The 9669-nt window shown below is 39.4% G+C and overlaps 1 protein-coding gene across 9 annotated transcripts in view; it reads right to left on the minus strand.

Annotated features, from left to right (window-relative positions):
- Positions 1-6351, minus strand: part of LOC121286839 (nuclear receptor coactivator 3-like) — a 268327-nt gene extending 261976 nt beyond the window's left edge. For 6 of the 9 annotated variants that reach the window (XM_041203940.1, XM_041203939.1, XM_041203933.1 and 3 more), the window contains exon 1: positions 3776-3950. The gene's annotated coding sequence lies outside the window, so the exon portion shown is untranslated. Of the gene's footprint in view, positions 1-3775; positions 3951-6223 lie in introns of those variants that run through there. The other 3 variants (XM_041203942.1, XM_041203932.1, XM_041203937.1) reach the window with 3 other exon arrangements.
- Positions 6352-9669: the final 3318 nt, after the last annotated feature.

Consider the following 9669-nt stretch of genomic DNA (forward strand, 5'->3'; position numbering starts at 1 on the left):
AGAAACTGAATATATTACAATGATTCAGTAACATTTAACATGTTTGGGGATGGTGGTGGGGGGGGGGGTTTCCTGTAATGGTTTAATGATGGGACGATACTGGGGGCTTTTTCCATGCATTTAGCTTCTATTATATTGAGCTGGTGAGTTGCAGATGCACTTAGTGATGAATGTTCATTACCAACCAATTATCTCCCGCACAAATTTTCTTTGAAAAGTAGAATTGACTAGTGCCAGATATAATAATAAATTGGTAGTTTCCCCAAAATGGACACTTAATCCAACCTTAAAAAATTCCTGTTTTACTCCAATTAGGAAAATCATATTTATTGCACAAATATGACTTCAGATGTGGATGAATAATAAGAACCAAAAAATGTATCAGCCTTACTTGGTTTAGGTGGGATGGCTGGCAGGGGGCAGGGGGAAAGAGGTTGGTGGTGGAAAAGAGTGATAATCAGAGACATTAAATAAATTGCTTTTAGCCATTTGGCTAATGGTAGTTTAAATCATTTAGTGGATTTTGCAAATAAGGACAACTCTTGTATTTTTTAATGTGTATCAATCCTATCGCAAATGTTCAACCCCAATTTCGCTGAAGCAGCACTTTTCCATGCAGTTTTCTTTACACTGTCAGCTATTTACACAGCTAAGCAGATTAAATATTTCTCAACAAGACCTACAATGGCCTATGCAAAGCTCAAATACTGACAAAATAACTGCACATATCCAACATCAGCATGCATCTCATTACCCAATCTAAAACATGGCAAATGGTTCCATGATCTGCTTTCAGGATCTTTGGCTGCAAAGTGAAATTCAATTCCCATTGTACGCACAGCACTCAGTCTCATTAGCTGCCTCCGCCTTTTACAAAAGTTCTGACCACCTATAAAAACTAACTGAAATTGTATTTTATCTGCATCAGTGTTGTGAAACGTGCAATGTGGTGAAACAATGTTCTTATCTTTATTCCAAAAATGTGGCCTGCATACTTCAAATTAATCTATTATACAAAGAATGCATTTTAATAGTTCAAGTTCAGGATATAAAACTTATAAATCTTCTAAATTAATTAGCACTTTGTATTTTGATGGGGAAAAATAACAAAAATAAGACAGCAAGTGATCCAAGTTCTTGCTACTAAACATAGTCACAAAGCAACATTACTGCAGCCTATGGGCACCTCCCCAACCTTTCATAAAAACAAAAAACTGCGGATGCTGGAAATCCAAAACAAAAACAGAATTACCTGGAAAAACTCAGCAGGTCTGGCAGCATCAGCGGAGAAGAAAAGAGTTGACGTTTCGAGTCCTCATGTGTGGAAGGGTCATGAGGACTCGAAACATCAACTCTTTTCTTCTCCGCCGATGCTGCCAGACCTGCTGAGTATTTCCAGGTAATTCTGTTTTTGTTCCCCAACCTTTCAGCCAGGAAACTGTGAAGAGAGGAGGAAAAAAATGCAGAATACATGTGAATACAGAATGTGAGGACTATACCCTGGGTACCTATAACTTTAGTCCAAAGTAAATTAAACCGTAATCAGATTAACTGTTAAACTGCATGTATGCTGAACAAAAGAGACTTTGGTTTAAATTGATATAAATACATCCTAAATTTAAGAACGTATGCCCTTCCTTCCAAAAACAAATTTGCCATGATTTATGACAAGTGTTTCCATCTCCAAAATGCTCTTCAGCTGCTAATTTGGATTGGGAAGAAGAATCAGCCAAGATAAAGTAAATTATTGCAAACAATGTTAGATCTGGAATGCACTGTCTGAAAGGTTGGTGTGGAATTAGATTCAACAATAACCTAACTGAATAACTCTTTCAAAGAGCTGGCATAGGTACAATTTGCCAAGTGGCCTCCTTCTGCACTATATGATTTTATGATTCGAAGTATTTCGGAACCAATAAACCTAGTCATTTAAGAAACTGAACAGCTGATTTTTAGTATTCAGGCACATGTTTTTAACCTATCATATTCACATAAGCAAAGCATAGCAGCCCCATAAAACACAAAATTGCTCAACTCATATAAAACTTGTTTTTTGGTTGTACATTTTTTCACCCTGTTTATACGTTCCAAAATGTTCATCAACTTGTAAACAGATTTGAGCATGTGAGGTTATCATGTATACTTTGCTTCTTCTCTTCAAACAATAATGTTGTTATAAATAGCAATAAGCAAGGGAGCAATTCAGTAAAACTCTTACTGTACTGACTGTAGCCCACTGCAGAAATTCAGCCATACTTGTACATAATCTGTTGTGCAGGACATATTAAAAATCAACCATTTCACAGGCTCCCATTATTTTAAATGTCTGGGGCAGTGCACAAGTGTGAAGCAACCCAAGGAAGGAAACAGAAAAAGAGTTTACAAAATGGGGACCAAGATCAGAAAAATGCACAAGTAATAGTCACCAAGTGCTCATTTAGCTTTAATCACCACAACTTTTTTATTATTAAAATGTCTACAATGATATTAAAATATACCAAATACTGCTTATTTCACTATTTTCTGACAAACTAGAACCTGGTTCCGTTTTGGTGAAGTACTGCTGTGTTTCTTAAAGGGTTAAATTAAACGTCTTGGCATGGCACTACAAACAGCATATGAAAAATAAAAGCAATATTCATCAGGCAGAGGCGAACGTTACGTTTTAAAACTCGGAGGCCGAGGTGCAATAAAAAAAAACCAAACAGATATAATAGCGCAATAAAAATATTATGGAAAAACATGCCCGTCAATGCTGTATTGTTCTTTAAAAATCTCCTTTGTTTTGCAAACTGCAAAACTGTACCTAGAAACCAAACCACAGGAAGATGTCAATATTCATCGATGTGATCATCCTATCCTATCTTATAAATAGAATACACTTGTACAAATTTGCAAAAACAGGTCAGAGCCGATCGGAAATATTTTTCCAGCACCCACGTGGCTGTAGATACTGTAACCCAGCTAGCTCTTCCTAACCATTTCTGATAGTAACTGCAGTCAAACTGAACACTACGCGAGGTCATCTCGTGGTGTTGCTATAACAACATCCTTGACTGTTCCAGACTGACGTAACAACTGTATGGAAGTTGCAGTCAGTTGGTGGTTTGACCCAGAGTCTTTAACACAATCTAAAGGGATGGGAAAATTGATCTCCACCCCCCCTTAACCTGGCACACAAATGTACAACCCATCCGAAGTAAAACACGAAGCTAAGTCGGGCTGGAGGGAAGGCTCCTTCTGCAAAGTGTTTTAGCAGCCACCATTAAAAAGAAACACACACCCAGGCCATCTGCAGTACCAGCCATGGAAGTATCAAAAATTGTAATAAAAGTGTTTTATCGTTTTGTTCAGACATTTAATAAAGGCGCTGCTGACACCTGAGACATGGAAACGATTTTTTTCCCCCTGCCAGCAGTAAAAATGTTACAACATGTCATTTTTCTTTAATGTGAGCTTTGGAAAAAGCAGCAAGTGTCCTGCAGAAAGGAACGCAAATGGTTCCAATCAAGGACAGGTTAAGTATTGCATTCCAAATTTCGGCACTCCTCGGCACGCATATTGCACAAACATTCGCATTAAGTCTATTAAGTCTAATCGGGTATTCATCAGATGTCTAAACTAGCATTGTCCCGCCTACCTCTCATTTTGTCCTTTCACTTCTCAGTATAAAGAAAACAGCCAGAGAAATTGTATTCGGTTCAAATGAACGCCATCACGAACCTTATCGTCATCTAAAAAAGCTTTTGATCCCAAGTGTAAAATAGTTCAGTACCTTTACATAAACTGGCCAAACCAGAGAGAAGATGTTTAATGTCAGATGAGGATTTTAAACAGACATTGTGCACGGAAATACGGCACACTCCAGAATACCAAACATTTAGCTTGGTGTTTTATGGAAAGTAGCTTTAGGCTCTTCTAACAGGCCTGCCAATAATGGCATCCAAACAAGATGTAGATGTCAGACCCACCAGTACGTTAGCAGCTGTCTATCAACAGGGTCTCAACAGACACACCAATGATAGCGGCTTACGAGTGTTATCGGCAAACAAGCCAATAGCAGAAGTCCCCCTGCACGCTGTCACCAGACTCGACGACAACACATGAGCCTATCCTACTGCTGCCTGCACATCCACAATTAGAAGCAAGCCATCAAGGAGCTGTCACGTTGAATTATCCTGCTCAACAAACAACGTTGTGCTCTTCTAATGCACAAACTGCAGATATAATCACCGATTTAAAATTAAACACACTTGGGTACTACGGTATTTTTAAATCGACAACCGCCAGAATTTACAACCGAAACCACTAAATAATCGTCATAACGCAATCAATTCATAGTTGAAAAAAATTACAAACAGCATATAACAATTCATACTCGCGACCTTCTCAGCAAGTCTTCCAAAAATAGCTATCAAGTTATGTCGTATGTGCTTTAAGCGTATGTGCATCACATAATGCAAAAATGTTTTTCTGTTCGTTAGCACATAACACTTCAACTGCAGGGACAGAAATTGAATTTTTCACATCAGCTTTCAGGCTCTAAGCATACAGAAAATACAATATTCGACCAAAACCTATTCTTAATTATTATATACCATATTTTGATACATTTGGCATAGTGTAAATATTCCACCCATAAAACTGATTTTCAAACTTTTTTGAGTGGAAGATCACTTACAAATATTGGCACACTCTCATCACCCGAAGGAAAACATTAAAAACTTTTAAGTATTAAGCGGAAAATAGAAATATCGTACTAGTTAGTCAACAAAGAGAGAAATACAGAAATCTGAAACGATTGACAGAAATTGGATGACCTTGGAGATTTCCCGGGATCCCTACAGACAGTGGGGGCTAATTTGAAAACCTATTCTCCACAACGATTTACTCCATTGATGAGAATATATTTAAAGTGCATCTCATCTATTTTCCTGATTCTGCAACGGGAAAGTGGACCATACCGTATTGGTCAGGAACACCCTAGGTTCAAGTCCTGATCCATTCAGGGATTGAACAATCTCAGCTGGGGCAGAAGTGGTAATAGATGGTTAGCTTCTGCAGCATCAGGGTCAGGATAGAACGAATAAAATGAATAAAAACAGGCTTCTCAGTCCCAGTCGATATCTAACCACCCTGTTCAAAAAGCACAGGGGCAAACGTGGACACTTTTACCTTCGGGGACCAACGCCACCCCTTCCTCCTTTACACTCGCTCTCCTAGTGAGTATCCTGAAGGATAACCATTTCAGCATAAAGACGATAAGCCACTAGAATCGCATCCAACATGAGTCACATTTATGACAGCGAGGGTAAAGGGAAAAATGCAGATGAAAGCCTTAGAGAAAAACGCATCTACAAATTATGCTAACATAAGACTTTAAATACGCATTGGACTGCAAAAAAACGTGAAAACTAGCCGTGTATATGATATTAAAAATAAAGACAAGGATACAACTGTCCTAGTTATAGCCTCTCATAGATAACCATGATTATGACAATTTTAACAAGCATATTCATAAAACGTCTCAACAAGGCGGCAGCAGGCATCAAAATATATTTAAAAATACGTTTTAAATCGTGGTGGGGAAGCATTTAATGGAGAAGTCCTTCCCACATTTTTTGCAGTGTATATTACAGGCATGCACAAGGACTAACAGAGCGGAGGGTGACACTATGCAGCTTTTATAGAAAGAAATACCATTAAAAAATTCACATCAGGATTAAACAAATCCATCTCTTTCCTTCCTCCCCCAACTAACATTGACAAGAGACAAAATGCTATGGCGACGGTTTGATTGACAGGCATCTCGGCCAGTGGGAGGGCAGGCTGGGGGCTGGGAGCCAATGGGCCCGAGGAGGGGGCGGGACCCAAGCTCCCAAGTTCGGCCTCAGTCATTAAGTTGTCCCGAACCAAGATTTTTGTTTTGAAAAAGCGCTGAGGCGCGGCGGCCTCATCCGGAGCGGGTGGCCGGGATTGTGTCTGCGTGTGGTGCAGACTCCCCCGCCCCCGTTAACAGGTTACTTTGAGGCTCTCAGGTGAACTTCACTCCGGGAGGACGGTGCTGAAGGCGGGCCGGGGGGTGGAGGGAGGGAGAGGCTTCTCCACAAAGAGGATGGGGGGGGGGGGGAGGAGGTGGCAGTTAAAAATAAATAAATAAATTAAAAAACACTTAAAGAAATGTTTTTCCTCACCCGTAAACCAAGCTTTAGCACCAACTTACCGCGCTGCCTGTTACTCGGAGGAACATTCCAGTATCCTGACCTTCGTTTCCCTAAATAAGCCGAGTAAAAGCGCCGCCATGTTGCTCCTTGTTTATTTAAATCTCGAACACTCCCAGGGAGGGCGGAGGGACCCCCACAATGCGCATGCTCTTCGCCGGGCCACCGCGGTGTCGTCTGGGAGTTGGAGTCCGCTTCCTCCAGGCCATCAGGTGCCCTCCCAGGTGACCTCCCCAGTCCTTGTTGTTGCTAGTAGGGAGGTGGGGAGGGTGTTGGGTTACCGCGGTAAGGGAAAGAACGTAACCTACACGGCTTTTTTAATTGCATGCAATCTGCTGGATCCCCGTGCAGTGAAAATGAAACTGCAATAAAGCAAAATGCTTGAAATATAATACAAGTATAGGATCACAGTATCTTTACAGTGCAGATGGAGGCCATTCGGCCCATCGAGTCTGCACTGGCTCTCTGAAAGAGCCGTCCCACTCCCCTCCGTTATCCGTGTAACCTTGTACATTCTCTCTTCAGATAGCAACCCTTTTGAATACCTCGATCGAACCTGCCTCCATCACCCTTTCAGCATCTATATAAATAAAAAGCAGGTTTTGACATTTTAGGTGTGCACCCTTCATCAGAACCTAATTACTTGTGTAAAGTTTTAAATATAGGTAACTTAAGTAAGTATTCAATGTTAAAGTTTGGTATAGAACGTCATGGAATCCACAACAGCTCACAAACTTTTTCTCAGTCTGCTGCCATATCTCTAATCCCTTCTCCCTCATCTAGGGAAGGGATTTATTTAAAGGAGTTGGGTATGCTCAGTGCAAAATATTGGATAGACAATGATTTTGGGGCAGGGAATTAGGACAATAATATTTGGTATTCAAGGTATTGGATGTAGTGTTAGTACATAAAGAATGTAGCTAGCATTCAGCACATTGCCATTGGATGGTATGTACAGTAATCAGTAAAGAGAATTCGGTATAACGAGAGTATTCAGTACATAGAATGTTTTCTGTATCTGATTGTATGTTCAAGAAATATAGTTATGGGCAGGGAATAACCACAGAGCCTTTGCATATATGGCTGTGGCATCAATTCTACAGATTACAAGTTCAGGTATGCAGGTGACATTCAGATCATTGTGTACACAAGGTACAGCAGTAGTAGAATCAGGTATACAGGACACCGTTTGAGAGTCCATACAGTTGTAAAAGGTAATTACAAGAATCTTCAAACTAGCATTTTGGCGTTGCTATACAATGGAATGTTGTGTAGCATAAGGAAAATTAAATTGCAAAGCCAGCAATAACCTATATGAGAAACAAGAAATTGTATCAAATAAAGGTTCTATTAGTTAATGCAAGGATTTGTTGTCTTAATGACTCAATAATAAAGCACTGATTCCAACAAATCTAGATTAAGAATTCATTCATTATAACTTTCACTTCAAAAGCCATTGTGGAGCTAAGGTGAAAACTATTAATTCAAAAACTGAGTTTGGTTGGATTGCACATACTACTCTCAGGATGTGTGTTTAAGTGATTGGCTATTAATTGTTATTTTGATCTTACAATGCTCTAATTGTATTTTAGAACAGAAGTGTATTTAAATGTAGGAAGTACTGTCTACAATATGATGTGCTAGTATTGCTTGTTTTCTTAAATGAATCATGGATCTAATAACATAATTACATGATAAATATTAAAATAATTACAGGGAAGTAAATGTGTCTTGTATTAATGAAATACACACCTTGGGAACTGTATAGGGGAAAAATGTGCCAACTTAATAAATTCTAACCTCATAATTCACTCACCCTTTATGAACCCTTGATTTTAACTCTGAAAATGAATGGGTTTTGAGCGAATAAAAATCTCACCCATGGAGCTGAGTGTCACTTGCATCCTCCCCACCCACCCCCACCTCGTATGTGACTTCTACAAGTATAAAGCAGAACCACGATTAAGCTAATGCCCAGGTTGATACAAATAATTAATTAGTCCCCAATGTCTCACATGATCTCTGGTGCATTGTCAGAGAATTTCAGATTTACCAATGGAACTTTAGAGAGCTCCAACCTAAACTTGTGTATAATCTCAAATCAAAAGAAACCATCTCTAACTGAGACAGAGATCTTTCTGTTGATGGGAACACCAGCTGTTCCCTGATGCCACCTTAGTAATAGAAATTCAATTATTAAATTTGCAGCATACATTTATGTTGGTTATCTGATTAAACAAATGTTAGATAGTTTACTTCGGACTTTTGCCATGAAGGTTGTGACCCACCATGATTGATATTGTCCTCTGAAGAGCATAATGAGCAGCATTCCAAAGGAATTACAGAGCAAAAAAAATTACATAAGATGAGGGTCATTGCCTGCCACACCCATATCTCATGAAAGAATAAAAAACAATCAAATGGCCAAGATGGAAAAATCAGACTTGGTATAGACTAGTTTAAACCATTTATTTAATGTGTTTATATACATATACCAATTAAGTGTGGTGGTGTGTTACAGTTCACTGGGAGTCCAAGTTGCTGTGGCAACATACACTTTTTTAAAAAAAGTGTAGCCTGGAGCTAGGGATAGTGATGGTAGAGACACCCATCACATGGCTGACCAGAAATCTCTCCCACTCTTACGACCTACGAGTGGCACATGTTGGAAGGATTTACAGGTTGGTACACAAGCGTTATAAACACTCCTTCCTTGGTGACACCCGAACCTGGAGCTTCTTGTTCAGAAACACGGACGCTACTTGCACCATAAGACCACCCACCATGTAAGTGTAGTTTTATGGAAACAAATCTCACTAAATTCAGGCACTGATTGGGGCCGATTTCTCTGTTTACCTAAAAGGTACTGTGCCTTTTCTCTCTCTCTCGGCTCCCTGCTCCCCTTTGCTGAACCACCATTGCTTCTCTGGCTACAACCATGCCCATTTTCCCCTGCCTCTGATTCAGGAATGTGAACAGGCATATTTTTAGCTTTAACCTCTTTTCCTAAATTATCCCACTTTCCGTGCGTGGATTTTCAAATGCTAAACGGTTGGGAGTATTTTAATTCCAAGCAAACGGTGTGGTTCGAATTGAATGTCACTGCATAATTATTTCATTTTATTAAGGAACATCTAAATTTCAAAAGATGGTTTAACCACTGCATTATTAAACTGGATTTTCACTTTTTAAAATGTGCGCTCTGTCAATTGGTTCTCTGATCTGCAGCAGCATTCAATAAGGTATTATTCTGAGCTCCCTACTTTTGATGTAAGCATGCCAGAAGTTTATCTAAGGTCGTATACTCAAATCTTCACAGGTAATTAAAACAAAACATGACCTTGAAATTAACGATAGTGTTGTGAAATCTACACCAGCTCCTAATCGGGTTGTGTGCATTTCTGTTTGCAATTGAAGTACCGGTGTTAACAGGGTTAATTTCACACCA

Source organism: Carcharodon carcharias, chromosome 14 (genome assembly GCF_017639515.1).
Source record: "Carcharodon carcharias isolate sCarCar2 chromosome 14, sCarCar2.pri, whole genome shotgun sequence".
Classification (NCBI taxonomy): Eukaryota; Metazoa; Chordata; class Chondrichthyes; order Lamniformes; family Lamnidae; genus Carcharodon; species Carcharodon carcharias.